Source organism: Monodelphis domestica, chromosome 2 (assembly GCF_027887165.1).
Source record: "Monodelphis domestica isolate mMonDom1 chromosome 2, mMonDom1.pri, whole genome shotgun sequence".
Lineage (NCBI taxonomy): Eukaryota > Metazoa > Chordata > Mammalia > Didelphimorphia > Didelphidae > Monodelphis > Monodelphis domestica.
Window position 1 is genome coordinate 217,955,998 of NC_077228.1, and position 25,967 is coordinate 217,981,964.

At 37.2% G+C, this 25,967-nt stretch overlaps 2 long non-coding RNA genes across 2 annotated transcripts; one reads left to right on the plus strand and one right to left on the minus strand.

The window, feature by feature from the left end:
• Positions 1-3,243: 3,243 nt before the first annotated feature.
• On the plus strand, positions 3,244-17,437 carry LOC130457254 (uncharacterized). The gene is made up of 4 exons (XR_008916417.1): positions 3,244-6,715; positions 7,110-7,269; positions 14,281-14,498; positions 14,882-17,437. It is a non-coding gene; the product is annotated as an uncharacterized LOC130457254 (long non-coding RNA).
• On the minus strand, positions 13,698-17,560 carry LOC130457255 (uncharacterized). The gene is made up of 3 exons (XR_008916418.1): positions 17,432-17,560; positions 14,294-14,400; positions 13,698-13,898 (listed from the first exon to the last, which is right to left on the minus strand). It is a non-coding gene; the product is annotated as an uncharacterized LOC130457255 (long non-coding RNA).
• Positions 17,561-25,967: the final 8,407 nt, after the last annotated feature.

The following is a 25,967-nucleotide window of genomic DNA, read 5'->3' on the forward strand; positions in this document are numbered from 1 at the left end:
TTTTACATCCCTGCCCCTCTGCCCAGCAGCCAATGGGAATGTACAGGGGGTAAGGTGGGTAGTTCACAGACAGCAGAGCTGGAGGGGAGCAGAGAACTCAGGGAACTACCTTCCCCCTCTCTACACTCACTGAGGAATTCCTCACTTTACCTGCCCCTCTGCCTAGCAGCCCAATGGGAGTGCTTTCTCCCTCCCCTGTGTGGGGGTAGGGAGTAGGTGAGACACACCCAACCTGTGGTGGGGGGATGGATACAGCACTTGGTCTGGGGGGTAGGGTGGGTGTGGGCCCCAGCACTCTGTCTCTAAAAGGTTCGCCATCACTGGGCTTCTTGTTCTGACTCCAGGGTAGATTGAAGAGTCTAGAATAGTCTCTCTCATGATAGTCCATTCCTCTGTAATCAGTTATTATAGCAATATCTGTCTCAGGAAATATCTTGTTTTGGATGGTCTACCACTTGCATCATGACTAACTTTTTTTTGAGCACAGACAGAGCACTCTCCTGGTTTCCCTGGATTCCTCCAATAGATTGCCCAAATCCTTTCTTTTATCAGAGTCTTTTATTGGTTTAATCACCTGCCCCATCCCACCCCCATTTCTTCCACTGCTAGTTTTCCTACTGCCTTTTCCTCTGAAATGACCTCCCATTTATACTATGTATATTTTGTATGTACCTCATTATTTACCTACTTTCTCCCCCATTAAAATGTGAAGAATGTCCTTGAGGAATAGGAACTGTTTTGCCTTTCTTTGTATACCCAGAGCTTAGCACAGTGCCTTGGCACAGAGTAAGCACTTAATAAAGATATGTTGACTGACTGACTTTCCTTAATCTTGTTGGTCTCTGTGCTCATGGCAGAAACCTCAAGACCAGTTCGCTTGCCAGCACTTCTATTCCAGCTCTTCGTCCTGTCCTCTCATCTTATGGCCTCTCCTGGCTCAGGACTCACCAAATGATTCTCAGCTGCTTTCCACAGCCCTGCCTGACCTGACTCTAATTTGCTCTCCTGGGGGTGATATTCAATGTCACCAGAGCTAACTGCTGCTTGATCTCCAGGGAAGAAAACTAGAGACTCCAGGAGAATTTATAAAAACAGTGATTTCCCCAGAATGAAGGCTTACAAAGATTTTGCTCCCAATATGCTCTCCCCAGAAATACATCCAGAATTTTATCACTAGGGTGATCATATTTACTCACAATCGACTTGGTGCTGAAGCAAAGAAGTGGCAGCCCCAGATCCAGCTGTCATAAGGGCTCAAGAAAGTGAGGTGGATAATACAACTAGCTAAGATAACCTAGAAGAGGAAGGAACCTGGGAGGTCCTGTAATCCATTTTATTCTGGTCCCATTTTACATATTAGAAACCTGAGGCTTAGTGGAAGCCTTCTCCAACCCCTCTTAATTCTAGTGTCTTCCCTCTGTTAATAATTTCCTTCTTATCCTGTATATAGATTGATTTATATATATATTTATCTGCATGTTGTTTCTCCCATTAGTTGAAATTGAGGCCAGGAACTGGTTTTTACTTCTTTTTATATCCTTAGCTTACATAGCACATATAGCAGCCACTTAGTAATTATTGATTGATTAGTTAATAGTGACTTTCCTGAGACTTCATTCACAGAAACCTATGACCGGACCCAATGATCTAAGTTGAAATCCAGTTCTTTTTTAACTATGTGACTTTTTTGCACAGATAGTTCCTTTTCCTTACAAGACAAGTCAGGCCTAGAGATGGGAGGTCCTGGGTTCAAATTTGACCTCAAACACTTCTTAGCAATGTGAGCATGGACAAGTCACTTAACCCTCATTGCCTGGTCCTTAACCAATCTTCTGCCTTGGAACCAATACATAGAGTTTATTCTAAGATGAAGGTAAGGATTTTTTTTAAATTTACAGACAACACTGTAAACAGGCCCCAAATACTCTATTATAGGATACAAACAAAATTGTTGTTGTTGTATAGTCATTTTAGTCATGTCAAACTCATTTGGGGTTTTCTTGGCAAAGATATTGAAGAATTTGCTGTTTCCTCATCCAGTTAATTATGTAACTTTTGAGGAAATTGAGGCATGAGTGACTTGCCCAGGGTCACATAATGTCTGAGGCCAGAGTTGAACTTAGGACAATGAGTCTGATACTCTAGGCACTGTAACTCTATACACTTAGCTTCCCTTACTTCATGGATAAGAAATATTTGCAAGTTAATTTTTAGGAAGAGGAAGGCATTAGGGCTGGGGGAAATCAGGCAAGGTCTCATAATTAAAGGCGTTATTGTATGTCTAAAGCTGTGTCTTGAAGGAAACTACAACAATGAAGATGAAAATGTGAAGAGTGATGGCATATCAAGCATGGAGACTCCCTGTGAAGGTAGGACTTGGAATGTCCTGAATGAGCTGTAACAGTAAGAAGATCAGATTAATGCATGAAAGCAGCTATATGATAAGGCTAAGAAGGTCATTTAAGTTCTGGTTGTGAAGAGTCAAACAGAAGAGCTTATGTTTGATACTAGAGGTGGTAAGGAAACACTGGAGTTAATTGAGTAGGGGAGTGACACAGTCAGACCTTCAATTTAGAAAAACCACTTAGGTAGTCTTATGGAGGATGGAGTAGAGTGAAGAGGGATTCCAGGTGGGGAGATTTTTGCAATAGTCCAGGTGAGGGGTTATGAAGGACTGAACTAAGATGGTAGCTTTGTGAAGGGGACAATGGATGGGAGTGGAGAGGTTTGTATCAGAGAGAACAGTTAGGAGGCTATTAAAATAATTCAGTTAAGAGGTGATGAGGTGTTGAATTATGAAGGTATCCTACTAAGGCAGGGCAGATGAAAACATAGATTGTCTCTGTAGCAATAACAATGCCCATCCAAAGCCTTTCACTGATTTTGTTGTCTTTCAGCCATTTCAGACCTGATACCTTCTATTCTCTTTCCACTTTGACTTGTCAAGATTTCATTCAGCTCTAAGTGGCTTCTCAGTTAATATTAATTGAATAATCTATAGTAAACTCTAATCTCTTTACTGAATGTTGTCCTAACAGTCTGTGGAAAATCTCTTCCTAGCGATACTGTTAACATTTTAGACTCAATTCGGCCAAAGAAGAACCCATTGTCTTTTTCACCGTCAGCTTCTCCTCCAACTTTCCCATTTCTTTCAAAGGCATAATCATTTTCCCACTCACCTAGGTTTCCAAATAGGGAGTTCTCCTTGCTTCTTCCTCCATCTCTCCCATCTGTCCCTTTTCTATTTTTTTTTCTATTTTTTCTAAATTTCTAAATTTTCTAAATTTCTAAATTTTTCTATTTCTATTTTTCTATTTTCAATTTGGCTACCATATTACTTTAGGTACTTATCACCCCACTCTGAAGGTCAAGGTCAAGGAGAAGGGAAGGGAAGGGAAACTGGAGGAAGGAGTCATGATTAGGTGCTCCACTTCACAAATGAGAAAACTGAGACTGAGAGAAAGGCTCATGATCCAACCCACCAATCCATGGAATTTCAACAAAGCTGATGCTGACACCCCAAACCCTCCTTCCTTTTTTCACAATAGTGCCTTGGAGATTTGGGCTCGAGGGTACAGAACTTTGCTGAAGCCTTGGTGGCTAGTGCTGGAGCAGTTTTCTGTATTGCAAAAATATGTTTTTCAAGAGAGTGGAGGAACAGAGGGAATGGGGCAGAACATATGTTCAAGCTTGAAATAGAACTCAACTCCATATTCTAACAACCACTCCATGGCATCAGAGCCAAACTTTGAAGAAATCAACTCTAGATACATTAGCTCTGAAGTGGTAGTATTCTGTATTTCGGGGCCAGAGAACTGAGGAGCAGAGGGTATAGTAGAGGACATTGTAGTAGGTGAGGGAGTTGTATTAGCACTCTACTAAGCCTGAAGGAGATATTGTTATCTAGTTGGGGCTAGTTCTGCTCCCTAAAAAGTTATTTGGGGCAGAGCCCGAGGCTTATGAACTGAGGACTGACTTGCATGGGAAGAGTCAGAGAAGCTTTGAAATCCAATTCCCAGGGAAACCACCATCAGAAGGGAGTCAGGAAGTGAGCAACAGGAGAAAAAGAAAAAAAACCCTTGAGTTACCAGAAATCTAAGGAAAAAACTCAGAAACCTCAAACATGGCTTTTAGATCTAGGAAATGAGACTAGGCATCTTTGAATAAATGCTATAAAGAAAGGAAATTGATCCAACACTTGATAAGACACAGTACCCTTTGGAAATTGAGGACAGTGTAGATACACAATGTGCTGTTCCAGAATGATTTAAAAGAGAAATGAGAATTGTGAGAGTAGAATTTATGGCCTGCAAAGCAGAAATAATCAGTAAAATGGAAAAACTAGAATATTCCGTGGCTAGCCTCACCAAAAAAACAAAAGAGAGAATAATGGCTTAGAATGCAAACAGAAGGGAAGCATGGTGCAGGAGAAAGGAAACAACAACCAAGAACCCAACATTAAAAGAAAATATGCCCATTATACAAGCAAAACATATTGCTTGTTAGGAAAAAAAACCCCTAAGGATTATAGGTCTATTAGAAGAACATGATAAGTCAATGAACTGGAACACCATGATGTAAGAAATACCTAAGAAAACTGCCCAGAGTCTTGCCTAAGAACACCTGAACACAGAAAATGAAATAGCAAGCGAAGGAATTCATGGATTACTTCCAAAAAAGGAAAAAAACCCAACAAGAAATAAAAACAAAAAAATTTGCAGACTCTAAGATACATATTGGTTAAATTTAACAAATCATAAATAACAAATTCTACAAGTAATGAGGAGCAAATATCCAATATTGGATTTGAATTCAGGTCTTCCTAATTCCAGCTTCACCACTCTACCCACTCTACCACCTACCTGTCTCTGATACAATCAAAGGTAAGGCAGTATGGAGTTAGGAGATAAAAGTTTAGGTCATTCTGACCTCACATTCATTTCTTCATCTACTCATATCACTCAACTGCCTACAGGTATAAGAATGTACATGTTTGTTAGACTCATAATGTGTAAAAAAAAGAAAAAAGTTAAAATGATGGAATGAAAGAAGCATATTTAAAATACAGAGTGAACAGAAAGATTTTCAGAAGGGTTTACAAAAAAGCAGGACATTTTAGGCACTATTATGCTAAATTTGACATATTCTTTATGTTTTTATTGTTCTTTAAACCTGTACCTTCTGTTTTAGTATCTGTTTTGACAAAAGAGAAGCAAGGAGTAGACAATTGGAGTTAAGTGACTTGCCCAGGGTCACATAGCTGGGAAGTGCCTGAGGACAGATTTTAATCCAAGAACTCCCAACTCCAGGCCAGGTCCTCGATCCACTGTGCAACCTGACTATCCCTAAATTTAATATATACTTAAAAAAAATAAAATATATAATATATAGTTTCACATGTAATCCTCTTCTGTTCTTTGTGTACTGACATGATTACACTTTAGGATATTTGCTAAATTCATAATTAAAAAAGAAAATGAAAAAAATTTAATAGCCTATATTTAAATGATCCCTCAAAGCCCCTGGTGAAGCGCAGTATATTTTGTTACAGTAGCATCAGCTTAATAAATAACAGTTCACTTGGATCAATTCAAATATGCCAGGACATAATATTAAAAGCTTGTCTAGCAGCAGAAAGGCTGTCTTGGCTTTGACTGAGATGCACCTGCTAAGAACAGGGGCACAGCTGAGACAGTTGAACAGGGACAGAGATATGAGGCGTGTTTGAGGAGGTGAGGAGAGAAGGGGGTGGGTTTGGAGCGGCAGTGGTTTCACCAAGTTCCTTTTCTTTTTTATTTAGATTAAATTCTGCTCAGCAGGGTTATTTCTTAATTAGAGCAGCCTAGCCAGGCAGGCCTCCAGCCTTGGACCCCTGCTTTGCCTTCTAAGGTTTCATGAGGGATGTTGTCCTGCCTTATTTCCTGAGTTCTAATATTTGAATAATGTGCAGTGATTTCAACAGGAAGAAAAGACTTGTAATTTAATCATCTTTATTAGATTGGGGGGAGGGAGAGTGGGCAGAGGAAGGGGAAAGAACCTGTGTCCTCTCTCTGTCTGTTGATATTTTCTTTTCACCTTTGATTCTCTGGTCAAAAGAGGTGATTCCATAGTTGTCCTTCATTTTTTTTTTAATGAGAGAAACCAAATGGGAACATTAACTTCCATAGAGGGTTTGTTCATTGTGGGACACCTGCTGGTCCAGGAGAGAGATTTACATAAAATAAATAGCAGCTTCCCTTCCAGGAACAGTGAGATTTAGTGGATCCTAAAATCATGGACTGAATTTCAAGAATCCCACTGCTTTCTATTACCTCCTTGATGAATTTCACAGCCTACAGTCCTCAAGCTATCGAGTGCCACAAAATGGAGGAAAAAGTCAACAATCTTTTATTAAATGCTTACAACATGCCAGCCCCTGTGCTAAAACTGATCACATAAAGGAAGGCAAAAAATAGATACAAATACCCAGAGGAGGTGAAAGGCTCTCTGAGAGGCAAAGGCATTAGCCACTGGAGAAGGCAGTGAGGGAAGTCACTGGCGAAGTTCTGAGATAGATGGCACAGTGGGCGAATTCTTTTTCTCAATCATCATTTTGTCCCCTCACAGATTTGATCAGTTGGCCAGACTGAAAATCCCATGCATGGGAGCAGCGAGAATAATGCCTTTGTATGGCATCCAAAGTCAAAAGGAGATGTTGCTGTCACATGAATACAAGGTATACTTTCTCAAATTTATCAGTCACTCAAACATTTATTAAGCCCTTATTGTGTGTCATTCATTGTGGCTATTTAAGCATTGGGGAATATAAAGGGAGGCAAACATAGTCAAGGCTTTCTAGGGGTCTACATTGTAATGTGGTCATATATTCTTTTGGGGGGAGATGATCTATGAATTCTTTCACTTGGTATTTCATTTTTTATGTTCAGAAGTTCTGGGCAGTTTTCTTGTAGTATTTCTTGCCTTTTGGGTGTTCTGGTTTTTTGACTTGTCATATTCTTCTGGGAGATACATGAAAACTACAGTGTTTGTATAGGGAAAACATGAAGAATGAATCTTTAAAAAATCATCACCAGGAGATTTTTCTTTTCTTTTCTTTTCTTTTTTAATAGGGAATAGGTATACTACAGTTCTTGAAGAAAAAAGACTGACTTTCCACATTGCTCATCAACAACATCAATGAGTTCAGAGCTCTCCGAGTTGTCCTTTCCATGAATGTACATACTTAACACAGAAATACTCCCAACTGCTTCCTTAATTCTCCACAAATGGGTATGTATGATACAGGTATTTTCTCTCTAGTTCACATATTGTCCATGTTACATGTGCACGCATGAATACACACATGTATAGAGGTCTGTACCTTTTCTATCCCCTTTGCCTAAATACACATGTTCTCTTATTCTGGGGTGTCTTCTCTTGCTTTAAGAATTAACAGCAAGGAGTTTAGTCATTTGGAAGAAGAGTACAGGCACTATATTTATACTTGGGGCAAAAGAAATGGGATGCAGATTTTTTTTACCTTGACCATTTTCCTAGGAAAAAACAAAGTATCTGGAACTACTGGCTCTGGTTCAGTCCCACCAACCTTTGATTACTAATGGTTTAAAGCTTATTTGTGAGGGATCATGACAAGGACTGAAAATTTTACACCATATCTATTTTAAAAGGATTTTTGATTGAGAGAAGTAAATTAACCTCTAACTAAATGAAATAGTTTTACACAGAATAGAGGGACACTTTTATAAATATGCCTACTGACGAATGACTTTAATCATCCTCACATTGTTTGAAATATTTGTCCTAGTTTGGTATTACTTGTGTACCAAATGCCCTGATTTCTGTATAGGAATAATGCTTTCTGGGTAACCAAAATAATTACCAAGCCCCAGGCAATAATCAAATAATCATTTGTTCAATTGAATTAATTTATCTCATGTAATTTTTGCTCTGGAGATATTTCAGTACAACCAAAGAATAGTAGTAGTAGTCTCTCGGTAACCGAGGATGACGATTGTCTTTGTGCGCTTTCATCTGTGATGTAGATGAGTGTGCACAAAGACACTTGTGCGTGAAGGAGATTTAAGTGGAAAAGCCAGTGGACAGAGACAGTCCCACTCTCTTGGTGTTGGAAGCCTGGGTCCAGTGGCATGAAAAGTCGTTACACCTGGAGACTTCCTCAGCTGCATTGGATGGCCATGTTGTCTTTTGTGCTCCAACACGCCCTAAGCACTCCACAGTGCTTTGCTATGTGGCCATCTCAGCCGTTGAACCTTCTTGTTGGTTTCTTCCGTCTGTTCAGCCGAAGCAGTCTTCACATGTTGGATGAGCAAAGCCCTGGTTCACCAGGGGTCGATGACCCAATGGCTACCCTCACAAGGTTTGGCCGGCCTGTCGAAGCTGTTGCCCGGGGTGTGGCCGCTGCCACATGCTAGCAGCTACTGGGAGCCACAAGTGAGAGCTGGGTGTCAGGTGGGGGTCAGAGGCTGGAGAGTTGCCCTAAGAGGGCACGATAAGCCCTCCATACCAGAGATACCACCCCTCCCTGAACACCCCATACACCCCACAACCAAAGAATATGGGCATGCTTAATAACGATGATGATGTTAAATGTATTTCTACTGACTATCTGTGGTAATCAGCATAATATGATTTGATGAATAACTGGAAAAGGCATTTATTAAGTTCTCATTATGTACAAAAAGGAGGCTAGGTGGTACAGTGGAAAGTTGTGGATTTAGAGTCAGGAAGATCTGAGTTAAAATCTGACCTCAGATACTTTTTTTTTTTACTTATGTGACTCTGGGCAAGTCACTTAAACTTGTCTGCCTCATTTTCCTCTTCTGTAAAATGAGCTGAAGGAGGAAATGGCAAAATACTTCTGCATCTTTGCCAAGAAAAACCCAAATGGGATCACAAAGAGTTGGGCACAACTAAGAATGACTAACCTACAACAAAGGTGCAAAGAACTGTGCTAAATGATGGGTATACAAATAGAAAAGTAAGATATTTCCTGCTTTCCAGGAGCTTATAGTCTAATTGGGAAAGAGAGATTTCAGAAGCAAGTCTGATGGAAAGCCCTTAGGTTTCAGCAGTGAAGCAGATGGTAATGCCTCTATCTAATAAGGTAATGCCTTATTTCCACTGATAAAAAAACAAACAAACAAAAAAAACAAACAAAAAAACCCATATGTTTATGATGTTGAAACATTCTACAATACCAAGGATATGGATCTTGGTTGCAAAATCCTGCTTTTTTGTGTGTCTTCAATAGCTGTGATTACAGAGGAAATAGGGCTGTAGCAACTCTGTTGGTGGTTACCAGGGCATTTCTCCACAGGGTTTGTTCCTTCCTTAGGCCATACCTGGACTAGAAGAAGGGCTTCTAGATTTGCAAAATGCTTTAAAAATATAAGCTTGTTTTCTCCCTACAACAGCCCAGGGAAGTAAGTGTCATCATCATTCCCATTTTACAGATGAGGAAAATGAGTAAGTGACTTTTTCTGTCACACAATAAGTATCTGAGACAAAATTTGAATTCAGGTCCTCCTGACTTTGTGTCCAGTCCTCCACCCATTGTATAACCATGATGCTCTCCAGATGATACTTAGATGATATCTTTAGTGGTTGGCTGGAAGCAGGGCTGGTCAGTGGCATACTGGTCAATGTTTAGCAATCAGTTCTTCAGGAAAGAAATTTATGCAGGACTCATGTTTAAATTTGATCTGAATTATTAACACTTTGTCCAACATTTTCTTAAACAGAGACAATCAACAAAATGATAAATTAAGTTTTGATTGGTAGCATTTGCCAATGGAGACTCACATTGAACAGTCACTCCTCCTAGCCAGTTAGACCTGGCTCTAACAACTCTAGAGGCTGGAGGTGGTGGAAGGGGTGGTACTGATATTTCAAAGACTCTTGCCTCCCCCTGGATCTGAGAATAGGAAGAAGTTGCTATTTTAACAATGGCTGGACCCACATAGATGATATAACTTCCTGTCTGTCTTTTCTCTGAGCTGTCTTGCTGCTCGGTCAATCTATGATTTTTCTCATTTCTCATTTTAGCTTAAGATTCTGAAAAGGGCATTGAATGGGTAGCCCAAGCAATTCATAGAGCTGTGTGTGTGTGTGTATGTGTATGTATGTGTGCAGCAGCCCTACTTCTAGAACTTGTCCCATGGAATATGAACACATTGCTTGAGGCTGACCTTGCCCAAGCATGCATTTACCTGGAAGGATTGTCTTTGTTAAGTCTAAAGATGAACATATGTTTGGATATGCACATATTTATAAATGTATAAAGACATATTTCTACACATACTCATAAACATATAAATATCCATGTACATATATACATGCACACTTGATATGGGAGTATATGTAATACACACATATATATATAAATAGATATGTCCTCCTGTTTTATTGTTTTATATAACCAGGATGGTTTATATATCTATATGTATATATACACATGCATGTTGTATATGTACACATGTGTACATATTTATATATATTATGTATGTTACATACTTATTATTTATTACTACTATATAGCTTAATATATATGTAAAGCCTATTTTATGGGAAAATTGTTTGACTAGGTTATGATGCCTCCCTTGTCTCTTGTGAAACATTCAAATGAATTAGTGTCCACTACTCCTTCCCCCTTTCCTCTAATTCCTTCTGAAGCAGGGGTAGTACCTCCCCTCTCTTAAAACAGATTAAAACTGAATTCCCAACTCTCTATCAACTTCCATCATTAAGCACACCAGACAAGGATTTGGTGTTTGCTTAACGTTCTTTTCTAAAAAGTGAAAGGTGGGTGGGTCAGGGAGGTAGACAAATTCATAGGTGAGAAGAAAAAGGCAAGTTTGTAAGGAAATAGTTGGTTATGATGGAGAGTAGAATTTGATTTTTCCCCTAATTTCTTCCATCTTCTGAAGAGAGTTGAGACTGGGAAAGAATCTTTTTCCAGTTTGATGAGATAAGATCTTTAAGTCCCCTTTAGAGAAAAGAATGGGGGAAGCAACTCTCTCCTTGGCTCCTATGTAGTTTCACTAGTGTATCAGTTAGTGACTTTCTGACTCCCCTTGTTTGCAAAGGGACTTGGGGTGGGCATGAAGGAAGGATGCAAAGGAGAAGGCTTCCAGAAATCAGATTCTCTATGTCACCCTGACTGATGCATTTCCTCCCATGTGGTTTGAACAAGATGGAAGATCTGGTTTCCATTTCCCTCAAACCTCCAAATTCAAGTTCTAAAAAGATCACTCAATTGGTAAACTCATGAAAAGAATCTGTTCTCTGTTTGAGTCCTAGGACTATAGCAATATTATTTATAAGAGGCTGGGAGATGAGAATTCTAATTCTTTAAAATTCATCTGGCCAGTCTAAATATATACTCTTAAACTTCAGAGATATCTATAAAGTCAACAAAAGGCTAGCAAGGCAAAACTTGTTGAGTTTAGTATTAGCTTTTGACACCAAGAAGTATAGTTTCAAATTCTTTCATTAAAATTAGCTTGCCATAGTCAATGTGAGGGTGTTGCAGACTAAAACTCAGATTGGAATAAGAGCAGCACAGTACTATATAGGATGCTAAAAAGGCTGATGGTCTTGGAATGAGCAATTAAAAGCAGAGATAGCCTGGGGGGTTCTGAAAGACAAAGATCAGAGTCATGTAATAGGAAAGGAGGAACTGAAAAGACTGAAAAACTGAAGAAATAACCAGAATTGGAGATCAGTGCTGAGGTTCCAGGCACTGGTACAATGTGTATCCTTGGGTCAGAAGAGGGAAGGATAATTCACAAAATGTTGGACCTTGAAGATAGGTTAAAAAAATTCTTTAGGGCATCAACTCTTTTTATAGACTTTAAGTTAATCATTCATCCCTGCTCATCATTTGGAAGGTTTGATGCCTACAATCGTCTGTCACTCAAAGAGTGAAAAAGCCTAGAGAGGAGAGGGTCATATTTTCTACTTATGATAGCATCCCTGGTATGCTAACTGCCTTTTTGTTAAATCTGGCTTATATTAGGCCCTGGGTTGAGGCACAGGATAATTTAGTCAGCTTGCTGACCTTATTATATTTTTCCTTTTTTAAAAATTAAATTCAAATTAAACTTTATTATTATATTTATTCCTGGTTCCATACAGAAATAATTTTTTTAACATTTGTTTTCTGACATTTGCAATCCAAATTCTCATCTTCCTTCTCTTCTCTCCCCCTTTTTGAGCTGACAAGAAATATAAGTTGTATATATGCTATCATACAATAAATATTTCCATATTAGTCATGTTATGAAAGAATATATATATATATATATATATATATATATATATATATATATATATGGAACATTCAAGGAAAAAAACTCATGAAGAAAATAAAGGGGAAAATGGAGTGTTTTAGCCTGTGAACTTCTTTTTTTCCCCCTGTATATTCAGGAAAAGACAATGCATTTATTTTTTTTCTGGGTTATACATGAATCATCATACAAAACATTCTCTCATATTGTTTATTTTTGTAAGAGAATAATGAGATACATCCAAAACCCTAAAAGAAACAATGATGTGAAAGATGACTCCCAACAGTTCTCTTTCTGGAGGCAGATAGCATTCCTTATCACAAGTCTTCTGAATTGTCCTGGATCATTGTATTTCTGAGAGTAGCAAAGTCTTTCACAGTTGATTATCCCACAATATTGCTGTTACGGTGTACAATGTTCTCCTGGTTCTGCTTATTTCACTTTGCATCAGTTCCTGGAGGCCTTTTCAGTTTTTTCTGAAATCATCCTGTTCATCATTTCTTACAGCACAATAATATTCCATCAACAACATCTATCAGAATTTGTTCAGCCATTCCTCAACTGATGGACATCCCTTTAGTTTCCAATTCTTTGCTACCACAAAAAAAGAAAAGAATTGCTACAAGTATTTTTGTACAAGTATGTTCTTTCCCCCTCTCCTTTTTGTCTCTTTGGGTTACAGACCCAGTAGCCCAGTAGTGTTATAACTGTATCAAAGGGTATGTATGCATTGCTTTATACCATTTTGGGTATAGTTCCAAATTTCTCTCCAGAATAGTTGGTTCAGTTCACAACTCTACCAGCAATGCATCAGTGTCCCAATTTTGCCACATCCTCTCCAACATTCATCACTTTCCTTTATTTCCATATTGGCCAATCTAATAGGTGGAACCTCAGAGTAAAACAATGCATTCAAAAGTAGCTATTATGGGAACAATCAATTACATTGAATGTAAGCTATTATAGTTTTTAAAAGACAGAATCACTTAGCCATGAAGCCCATGTAGAGGCTAAAAAATAGATGGGAAGGCTATAAGTGGGAGTTTGTGGGCTTTTCTGATGGCTGGCAGATGTTTGACTCTGGAAAGCAGGGACAACATTACCTCTAGGGATTGAATTCTTTTTTCTTAAACATTATTTTATTTGGTCATTTCCAAACATTATTAATTGGAGACAAAGATCATTTTCTTTTCTTCCCCCCCACCCCCACCTCTCCCCTAGCTGAAGCACGATTACACTGGGTATCACATGTGTTCTTGATTCGAACCCATTTCCATGTTGGTGGTATTTGCATTCATTTAGAGTCTCTCCTCAGACATGTCCCCTCAACCCCTGTAGTCGATCAGTTGCTTTTCCTTGGTGTTTTTATTCCCACAGTTTGTCCTCTGCTTGTGGATAGTGTTTTTTTCTCTTAGATCCCTGCAGATTGTTCAGGGACTGCATTGACACTAATGGAGAAGTCCATTACATTTGATTGTACCACTGTGTATCCATCTCTGTGTATAATTTTTCCTGGTTCTGCTTCTTTCGCTCTGCATCACATCCTGGAGGTTGTTCCAGTCTCCATGGAATTCCTCCACTTTATTATTCCTTTGAACACAATAGTATTCCATCACCAACATATACCACAATTTGTTCAGCCATTCCCCAATTGATGGGCATCCCCTCATTTTCCAATTTTTGCCCACCACAAAGAGCGCAGTTATGAATATTCTTGTACAAGTCTTTTTCCTTATTATCTCTTTGGGGTACAAACCCAGCAGTGCTATGACTGGCTCAAAGGGCAGACAGTCTTTTATCGCCCTTTGGGCATAGTTCCAAATTGCCCTCCAGAATGGTTGGATCAATTCACAACCCCACCAGCAATGAATTAGTGTCCCTACTTTGCCACATCCCCCTGTGAACTTCTAATAATAAGGATTGATCAAAGATTATTGGTGGTATAAAATAGGTATTCTGATTTTTTCCCTAGTATTATCCTGTACCTTCATTGCTCTACTGCCACCAGGAGATATCATGGCCAAGATGAAGAAGGAATGGCTTCCCCCTAGGACCTGGTTTTTTGCAGAGAAAGGGGATGGAACATGGCCTTCTGTGGAAAAGAGAATGGCACAGGTGATTAGACCAGAATAAGGAGCCAGAGAGGAAGCTCCTCTTCAGAAAGGAGAAGAGCGAACAGGGAGCCAACAGGTATGACTTGGAGACCTACTTAACAGTTCCTAGTATCACCACATAATCATGGAGGGAGAGTTAGACTTTAGGTGGAATCTTAGAGGCCATCTAACCAAATTGCCTCACTATACTGAGAAATTTAATTATATTAAATTAACTAAAATTTTTAAAATAAATGATTAAATAATCAATTTATGAAGAAATTAAAAAGCCTGCCCAGGTTAGACAGATAGTAAATAGCAGAGCCAGGATTCAAACCCACCTTCTCTGACTCCCTCACCTATCTGACCTCCCAGTCTTTCCTCTAAGATATCCTTTTGTACTTGTTTACATCTTTAAGCTATTTTATATTATTAGCAGAGCATATAACCATTGAGTATGCTTTCTTCCCATGCTAATAGGTATATGTTGGAGGATGTGAGTGAGGAAGCCAAACCCAGAGAGGGAAGATGATTTCCCAGCTCATCCTGGAAGTATTGGAATGAAAGAATTCCTCAATAGGAAGACTGAAATCATACAACTCAATATTTGAACCCAGCAGGAAAAAGACTAATAGCAGTATCCATGGCCTAAGAATCTCACACCCTGCCTTCAATATCTAGCCAAAGTCCTCAAGGGCCTGCTTATGAGCACGACATTCAAAGTTTCCTTATTGTGGTTCTTCTCGTGCCAATCTCATTCTACGAGTATTGGGGACAGGTTGTACTGAGCTTCTACACTCTTCCCCAGATCATCTGTGACCAGTAAACTATCTTGTTAAGAAGACTGACCTGTATAATAGGTATAATCTGTGGATATAGGGCAGTGAAGCTAACTAGAACTTAGAGCTACTAAGGAGACAAGACTTTGGATTAACCCCTGAATCATCAACAGGTTTCGCATCCATGTGATGTCAGTTTGGCACACATGCACATTCCCTCTTCATTGGTCATAAGAATTTACCCAAAAAATGGAGACAAAGAAGAAGAGAGACCTACTTCCTAAAAGTAACTGTGCTATCATAGTAGAAGTTCTATAAGTGTAGGGAATATTTCCATTTCTGTCTTTGAATTTCCAGGACTTGGCACACTATGGAGAGCTGAGAGTTTGATCAGATGTTTGGAGAGGCCGGAACTATCACCAATTGTCCTGACTTTTGTCCTGTCACTGGAGTTTGATGACTAGGAGAGACAGTGAGACTGATGGTTTTGTGCAACTCTACTTCACTTAAATCCAATTCATGCAGAAGTCAAGATACAATCCTGTGGTTGTCATTGGTCTTCTTTGAATTGAAGGACAAATGTCAGCAACAACTTAGCACAATGCCTGGGATATAGCAGACATAATAAATATTTGTTGATTAAGAAGGTATTTAGCAGTTGTGTGACACTGGCAAGTCATAACCTCCTTGGGCCTCAGTTTCCTCATATGCAAAATAAAGTGGTTTGACTTGATGACTTCTAAGATCTCTTCAAGTTCTGAATCTCTTATTGGTTGGTTGTAGTCTATTTTCAAGGTATGTGTGCTAGTTAAAAAAATAAAATTTTTAATGAAAGCTGCCTTTCTAGGTCTAACAGGTCAGATGTAAAAAAAAAATCAGCTGATTGGTGCTAGTGGAGGAAGTATTTCTAGAGAATAGCTTTGCTTGTAAGTATGTGTATATGATGCCACATAATAGCATGGGGAGATAGGAGTGGAGAGGGTTAAGATTCTACAGAAAGAACAGAAGCAACAAGGCTAAGATTTAGCCCCAGAGAGGTATAAAGGGAATCTATGTTAAGTTTTTTTCTTTTCCTAATAAACATCCCAAGGTTTTGGGAACATTTAATTATTAATTACAATTCAAAGCAAATGAGATAAGTTTTTGTAGCTAAGTTTTTGCCAACCATAAATTTGTCATCACTATCACCATTATCTTCAAGAGTCAACTCTAGTGGCTCACCCATAAAAGAGAAACAGATAGCAGAGTGGATTAGAAACTAGAGTCTGGCAATATTGTTTTTAAGAGACATACTTGAAATAGAAAGGCATCCACACATAGTTAAAACAAGAGTCTGGAGCAGAACTGATGATGCTTTAGTCAAAGTGGAAAAGGCAGTGGTAGCAATTATGGTCTCAGACAAAGCACCTACAAAAATAGAACTAACTAAAAAAAGATAATTGGGGAAGCAATATTTTGATAAAAAAGTATCATAGACAAAATGTAAAATATATAAATAAAATATTGTGGATATAAGTTGCATTTCAAAGGAAAACTGGAATCAGCATTGTGGCAATTTAACATAAAAACTTAGCTACTTTAATCAATTCCAAGCTATACAAGATGAAAAAAAAATGCTATCTACTTCCAAAGAGAGAGAACTAATGAATTCTGAATGTAAATCGAAGTATAATATCCTCACTTTATTTTTCTTGCTTCTTTTCGTGATATGGTTAATATGGGAATGTTTTACACATTTTCACATGTATAATTTATGTATTGCTTGCCTTCTCAGTGGGTGAGGAAGGGGTGGGAGAAAGAATTTGGAATTCAAAATTAAAAAAAATTACTTTTAAAAAATATTTTTACAAACTTAAATCGAAAAAATAACATGTATATGTAAGTCAGTTCAAGTTCCCACCTTTTGTAGGGAGCTTTTCTTGAGTCCCCTAGATATGGGTGCCTTTCTCTTTTCAATCACCTTCTATTTATTCTCTCTCTATTTCTTGCATATAATTATTTATGTGTCGATTCAGGAGAATGTACATTTTTTTTTCCAGTCTACCTTTGTATCCCCAGAGCATTGAACACAATACTCTCTACATAGTAAAATGACTTGTTGACTGACTGACTAAAACCATCCTTATGTTTTTTGGCCTAAAAAGTGATAGCCAAACCAAACCAAACCAAACCAAAACAACAACAAAAAACACCTTTCTGGTGATTTGGCTGAGAGGAATGAGGAGCATGCAGGGAAGTGTTGAAATCTCACCAGTATTAGAATCTTATTTTTCTCTTCCGGAGATGCTGAACTCAGCTGTGGAGCCACAGGAGACAGGAGGAGAGAGAACCAGAGGAAAGGAAAGGGTTATGGCCCATGAGGGCTCTGGGAGAGTAACCAATCCCATTGTGGCGCTGCAAGTCGATGTCTCCAGAGTCATGACCACACAGCCTATGAAAGGTTAGAACGGAAAAGAGTTTTCTGCAAGTCTCCCCCTCTCCCTCCTGTCTGCCCTTTCCTTGTCCCAGTGGTGGATTTTGAGAGGTGGAAGGAAGGATGTATCAAACAGAAAGAATAAAGAACCCCTGCCATTCCCCCCTACCATGCAAAACTTGGACCTGCGCAAGATTAGGTGGCAGCCGTGTGTTGCTGATTAACAGCAGCGAGCAAAGGGGAAATCAGAATCCAGTGGACTTGTTTTCTTTAGTAGCCTACTGTGGATACAAGTTGCATTTCAAAGAAAAAGTGGGATCAGCTTTGTGGCAGTTCAGCTCATGGTCTGGGAATGGAGTCAGGAGAAGGGTGTAGAGAGATATACATTAAAGTAACCAAGAGAACCTCAGCAGAGCTTTTAAAACACAGACTCATTTCCTCATGGATGACCTGTGGTTCCAATGGATGTACAATCATTTATGATCAGTGGAGGGCTGAAGGAGCTAACAACCCATAAAACACATCTTTTTTTGGAATCAGGGTGTATCACATCTGTCAACATTCTCTTCCTATGTATATTTACCATGGATTAATAATAAGATGGGTGGCTAGATCACTTGGGCAGGAGTCAGAAGACTCATTTTCCTGAGTTCAAATCTGACTTTGGACACTTACTAGCTATGTGAACCTGAAAAATCACTTTACTCTGCCTCAGTTTTCTCATCTGTAAAATGAGCCAGAGAAGAAAATGGCAAATCACTTCAGTACCTCTGCCAAGAAAACCCCAAATAGGGTTACAAAGAGTCAAACATGACTGAAAAACAACTACATCTATATTTGTATATGTGAATTTGAATTTCTTATATACAAGAATTTGTCTCTATTAGAATCTGTGGGAGTAGGGATAGTTTTATCCTTTGTACTTCTATCCCCAGCAGCTGGAATAGTAAATGCTTGGTATTTAATAAATTCTTGTTGATGGACTATAAGCTGTTGATTAAAGATGAACAGATTAAAAAATCTCATTAATCTGATAAATTTAATAATTCTTAAATATAATAATTCTTATATTCTTAAGAATTAATGTACCAAATAAAATTTTCATTAAGAAAATTAACCTGTTTTATTTCTTATGAATATATGCCTATGTAAGTTTAGAATGTATTTCTCTTCATACTGAATATGGGGTAAAGGAAGATTTACTGAAACCCAAGGGTTCAGAAACCAACAAAGATTCAGATACCCTGACTTGGTATGCTGCATTGTTCCCATAATTATTGAAATAACTATAATAATTAACCAATAAGTCAACTTGGTTTTACCCTATTTTCTTTTGGAAATTGGTTCTTTATCTTTTCATGTGATTTATGTTTTATTTCAGAACTGATTTCTTAGTTTAAAAAAAATTCTTACTCCAAGAAATAGATACCTGATTGATGAACAAGTGCTTTTTTAGAAATCTTTTGAAAAACTATCTAGCTGGTTTTGTGAACCCTTGTGAAGATTGTCCTCTGAAGAAACCGTCTGATTGTTAAAAAAAAGTGTAAAATGTAACTGAACTAAAAATTAAAAAAAAATAAAAAGACCAACCAAGCATGTCTACTAATAGAGGTAGCTAAGTGAAGCATTGAATTGAGCATTGGACTTGGAGGAAGAAGACTTGAAGTTCAAATCCTATCTTATATACTTAACTAGCTATGTGATTTTGGGTAAATCACTTAACCACTCTGTCCCAGTTTCATCCTCTGTAAAATGGGTTTAATAATAGTAACTATCCATACACAGTTGTAAGAATTAAATTAGATAATATATGCAAGAGCTTTGTACATTTTGAAATGCCTTCTGAATGCTAGCTCTTAATGTGAGACTGCTCTCCTATCTGTCCTCCCATCCTGTCTTCTTGAAGTTCTAGAAAAGAGGAAGCTAAATCTATGTAGACTGGTAAAAGACATATCATGATTTTTAGATACAAGTATGCTGGAGCCAGGTCAAACTAGATTATAAGAGTAGATAGCAAAATTCTAGTGTTAATATTAACATCTCAAGAATCAGCAAATGTTAAAATAAGGGCTTGAATTATTTATTTTAGTTGTAAAGACCAGAAAATGATGGCAAAAATATGAATAATGCAGATTAAATTTTAAAGTGTTTAAATTTTTTTCCTTCTTTGGAGATCCGATTGTTAAATATTTCAACACACTCTGGTTTTGGAATCATAATGAGACAAGGATGATGATGGAGACTTCTATGGGGAATCTATAACAAACTGAAGATCATGACAATTCTCTCCAAGAAATATAACCCTTTCAACATGAAAGTAATTTGTTATCCATTCATGTTAACTCTTCCTTCTATTGGGAATCTTCTCTGTCTTTATGTAGCTAAATTAGTATGCCTGCCAAATTCATAAAAGGGAGGTACTGACTACTGTAGCTCCATTTTAATGGAGCCTCATGTATAGATTACTAGACTTTGATTCAGGACCACCACTGTTTGAATCCTATATATAACATTTATTGACTGTGTCTGTGAGCAAATTACTTAACCTTTTTCTAAGCCTCAATTTCCTCCTTAGTAAAAATGGGATAATAAGACTTATAATACCTCCTTCATGGAATTATTGTAAGGGTCAGATAAGTTAATCTATTTAGCATTTTGCAATCTTTAAAATATTATATACATCTTAGATTATTATTATTGTTATTATTATAGCTGTGTTATTAATCATAAGTTTTAGGCAGCTAGGTAATGAATCATCTAGAACACTGAGATTAGAGTGAGGAAAACTTGAATTAAATCTGTCCTAAACACTTACTAATTCATTTGACTCTGAGTAAGCCTTTAATCTCTGTCTATCTCAGTCTCTTCAACTGTAAAATGGAGATAATAAAATCTATTTTCCAGGGTTGTTGTGAGTATCCCTTTCCTCTCCCTGCCCTTTCTCCCCCTTCTCTTTCTTTCCTTTTCCCTTCCCCTTCCTTCTCTTCCCTCCCCTTCCCTTCCCTTCCTTTCCTTTTTCCTAATGTTGAGAATAAGAATTTAAGCCAAATGATGTTTAACAAGATATATATCAGTAATCATTCTAAAATGTTATTTTCTTGATTTTCTGGTTCTAGTTTATATGGAAAGGCTAACCTGACTGTAGCAAACGGCTTCCACTTTTCTCAAACATTTAGAGTTTGAGAAAACCCAAAGCACATTGTGCCTCCAAGCACATTTTTGTCAATTTTTAAACCAATGTGTTTAAAAGGAAATTTAATCTGGATGCTTATGATTTATTTATACTTAGATCATCAAAATATTGTTTTGTAACAGATATTTAGTGTTCAATAAATGTTAAGAGCCTTTTTATAATCTTTTAAATTTTTTTTAAGATCTTGAAGGAAAAAAATTAAATTCAAATCTCAAAAAAGTACCCATGAATAATCTGTGTAGGCAGAGCTCCAATTCTGAGTGACCTGAAAGACTTGGATAAATGATCAAGATTCTTTCTTCTCCTCTATCATCTCCATCCTATCACCCACCGATAGAGAATTGGATCAAGATTCCATCATAAAATCTGAAGTCAAACCCAGTTTTACTTAGGTTTCTAGCTATTGAAAGAATTGGCCATACTGTTCTTCAGAAGGAAAAAAAAAGCTATAAGCTCCAAAATTTTACTTCTAGGCAATACCATTTTCCTCCTCTAGAAGGAGTTTATAATTTGTCTTTTTACATTTATTTTTAAATGATTGCTTCAATTTAACATAGAATTAACAAATATAAACAAACCAACAAATTAATAATCAATAAAAGCCTAGGTTGTCATGGCTTCAACATTTAGGTCAATCTCTAAAAATCTATTCCTACCTCAAACCAACTTTTTTTTTCCCCAAAAAAAGGAGAAAAGGAAATACAGTGATCAAAACCCTGGATCCTGAACATTGACCCAAATGTTTTTGCTTTTGTTTATTTTAGTGTAATTGAAAGATTTCTAAACTATTTTTGGAGTGTGAATGATACTTTAGGTTATAACATTTTTTATATTTTAATTTGACCTTTCGTTTGCCAGACTGATTTAAAATATATTACTTGTTTTCTTCACAACAGCCATTCAAAATAGAGTAAGCACTTTGGTTTCTGTTTTGCAAAAGAGGAAAAAAAGGCACAGAGAGTTAAGTTATTATTGAAGTTTACATGGAAAATTAGTAGTGGAACTGTCAAGAAGGAACTCAATAAAATGAAGACAAGGAGTTCTCATTTCTCTATAGGCTTGGTGTACACAGAGCACTATTTAGGAGAGGGGAAGGAATGGTTTGCTAAAGCCAATTTTGACATTTTGATACTGATTAATTTCTGGGTACAGGTAAGTAGGTTACTTGCCCAGAAAAAAAAAGTGATTCATACTTGATCTTCATAGGTCAAGATGACCTTATGGCCAATATTAGATATATCAGTCCTGGGAGGTAAAATAGTTTAAAAGAGGAGTACATTATTATAGAGAAGGTTCTACCTCTGGCGTTCTCATCCTTTCTCTCACGAGTCATGAGACTTTAGGTGACTTGCTGAATTGTAATTTCCTGGGATGTAAAATAAGGATAATGGATTAAATGATCTTTAAGGTCCCTTCTAGCTCTAATATTCCACATCAAATATGTTAACTGCTCATTTCCCTTAAATATGCCTAACTAAAACAGCTCTTAGGACAATGTCTAACACATAGTACACATTCAATTAATGCTTATTTTTTAGTTTACTAGTAGCATTTTGCATGTAATTAGACTTTAATGCCCTTTGTCCCTCCTTTTCCTCCCTCCCTCTTCCTTCCTTCCTTCTTTCGTCCTTACCTCCCTCCCTTCATTCATTTGTTCATTCCTTCTTTCCTTCCTTCGTTTGTTCCTTTGTTCATTCCTTCCTTTATTCCTTCATTCCTTTGTTCGTTCCTTCTTTCTTTTTTCCTTCTTTCTTACCTTCCTTCCTTCCTTCCTTCCTTCCTTCCTTCCTTCCTTCCTTCCTTCCTTCCTTCCTTCCTTCCTTCCTTCCTTCCTTCCTTCCTTCCTTCCTTCCTTCCTTCCTTCCTTCTTTCCTTCCTTTCCTTTCTTTCTTACTTGTTATTATTTTCTCAGTAAGATTGGGAGTCATATTGGCTTGTTAAAATATAATCTTTATGATTGTTTATACTTTTGCATTTACTAGAGGGAAAATTATGGTTATTTCCACTTGTCTTTTTTATTGACATTCTCCTCTCTACTCAACTTTCCTAGCACAGAAACTCCAGTATTAACACTTTAAATGCTGCTTATGTTAAATCTCTATACACCCCTGCCCTGGACAAAGCAATAATTCATCAGGTCTCCTTTTTTGCTTCTTATTCTTAAACTGTTATATCTAAAATGTGAAACCTCTTTTTTTGTCCACAATTCAAAAAGGAAATATTATTCTATGTTTAGTATTAATGGCATTTGATGCAAATCTAAAAGGACACATATAAGCTATGAGGTCACACTATTCTTCATGATTAAAATGTTTTTATTATGTTGAATATTTATTTATCTATTAAAGCCTGATTCAAGTGCTACCTCCCCTAGAGAGCCCTCCTTGATTCTCCATCACAAAGAATCTTCCCTATTCAAAGCTCACATAGAATTATTTGGCACTTAATTCACTTATTTTGTTTCTCACTTGTATTATCTATACTTTAAATATATACTTTAAATATGGCACCCCTGAGTGCCAGATTCATGAAAAAGCAACCTGGGGGGGGGGAGATACTTTGTAGCCTTAGTGCTTTACCAGGGAAACTAAATGTTACAGTAGATAGAGTGCTAGATCTGAAGTCAGGAAGACACTTCTTCAGTTCAAGTATGGCCTCAGACACTTAGCGGTTATGTGACTCTAGGCAAATCACTTAACAGGGTTGGTCTTAGTGTCCTCATCTGTAAATGAGCTGGAGAAGGAAATGGCAAATCACCTTAGTATCTCTGCCAAGAAAAACCCAAATGTCACAAAGAGTTGGACAAAACTGAGAAATGACTGAACAACAAAATGAGCAGTGCTTTACACAGGTCTCTGAACCCCTTTGGTATTTAATAAGTATTTTACGAATTGACTATTTGTTGGCTCACATTCGTTTCATTTAGCAAGCCCACTGAGGTCTTTCCTTCCAATGCCATATCAAAGAGGTAGTAGCATTGTAGAGTGGGTCAAGGACTGCCTTAGAGTGAAGAAGATCTAGTTTTAAGTGATGCCTACGACACATATGTGGAAAGTCACTGACCTTTCCCATGTTTCAGCAACTCACTGAAACAAAATAAAAAAAAATTATCAATCAATATTATCTGGGTCAGGAAATGTCCATACCAGTGTGTATGAAAGTATACAAGAGGGGTACAAACGGTGTGCTATAAGCATTCACAAGAGGGAACAATTGGGGAATAAGAGATAGTTTCATGAAAAAGATAATGTTATCAGCAGGATCTTGAAAGATAAGTAGATTTTCAGCAGCTGGAAATTGAAGGAGACATCTAGCTATAGAAAATGAAAAAGGAAAGAGAAACAATTGAGGATATTTGTGAATTATTCAATGAACAAAAAGTAGGTGGCTTCAACCAGAGTATGTAAGGGGCATGGAAGAGGGGAATAGTATCAACTAAGTCTAGAAAAATCAATTGAAGTCAAATTGTAGAAAACCTTGAAAGTTCAGCTAAGAATTTTGAATGAGTTGGTATGTTCAACATGCAGAATTCTTCCAAGAGTGGCTGGATTATTTTTCAGTAATGAAAATAAGAATTGAGAGGTGTGCAGAAAAATAGAGCTTCCCCCAAACCTGGTTGCACATTGACCTAACATTATTGAAGACAGGCAGCACAGTGGATAGAGAGTTGGATTTGGAGTTAGGAAGATTTGAGTTCAAATTGAGTTCAAATAGCTGGATTGCCATTGGCAATTTCTGTGATCCTCAGTTTTCTCATCTATAAAATAGGTTTAATAGTACCGGCTTCATGGAGTTGTTGTGAGAACAAAATGAGAAAAACACATGAAGAGTCTTATAAACCTAAGGTGCTATGTCAATGCTAGTTATTATTTATGATGATAAATAATGTTAATCATTAGCATTATATATAATTAGAAATAATGCTTGCTATTAATATTTTCAGAAAAAATATTTCCACTGTCCTTAAGTATTTTAAATGACACTAAGCCTATGACCATAAACACTTTCCAAATTTTGACTCAGTATTATAATTATTGGAGTGGTCATGTCAAGAAAGTACCTTCAGCTCATATCTAATAAATCTAAAAGGGAGGTAGATGGGATAATTATTTATCAAACATCTACTATGTGCCAGACACTTTACATATTTGTAAAATAATATTATCTCATTTGATTCTCACAACTCTATGAGTTAGGTGATATTATCTTCATTTTATAGTTGAGGAAACTGAGGTCTAAAGAGGCGAGATGAGTTGTCTAAAGACATCCAAATTCAAGGTGATAAAATCAGTATTTGAACCCAGAACCTCCAAATTGAACACTTTTCCCACAGTTATAGGAAGTTTGTCAGAGCTACCAGAGACTGGTCACCTTGTTTTAGTCTCAGCTTATTTGAAAAGAAAGAACATGGAGTACGCACATCTTGGAAGGTGATGCTGTCCAGACTAAACAGCCTCTCACCTTTACTTTCTTTTCACACTGATGAGGCATTTCCTTCCAGAGATGGAAAATTTCTGGAAATTTTGAAACCATTGGGAAAAAAACCAAACAAACTTGTGGGTTTTTTTTTTTTTGGTAAACAATTTTAAATAACAAATCTTGGGGCAAAGTTGAAATCTCTCTGATATATTTATTATTTAAATGCCCTTTATGGTTCACCTACAGAAAAGCTGTCTACATACACACATATTTTTAAGTAACACATATATAAAAATTGCTTCTTATATCATGATGTTTGATATAATGAAACATAGTTTGCTCAGATGATAAAATTTATACTAATTGAATTTTCTTTTAAATTTCTTCTTATAAATGATGTTATAAGCGATTGCTGAGCTAAGGGATCCAGCATTTTTCTTTAAATTTTTTTTATTTACAAGAAATAGACAAGACAATGTAAGAGGGAAGAAGCATTTATTGCCTACTTTGTTCCAGACATTATGCTAAGAGTTTAGAAATATCTCACTTCATCTGCATACCGGCTTAGATAGGTAGGTACTATTATCCATTTTTTTTTTACAATTAAGCAAACTGAGGCAGACAGCGATTAAAAGCCTTGCTCAGGATCTGAGGTTAGATTTGAACTCAGATCTTTCTGACTCTAAGTCCAGAAATTATCCAGTCAAGTATAAGAAAGCTAGTTATATTTTCTTTGTTTTCTTCTGTGTCAAGCAGAAAATA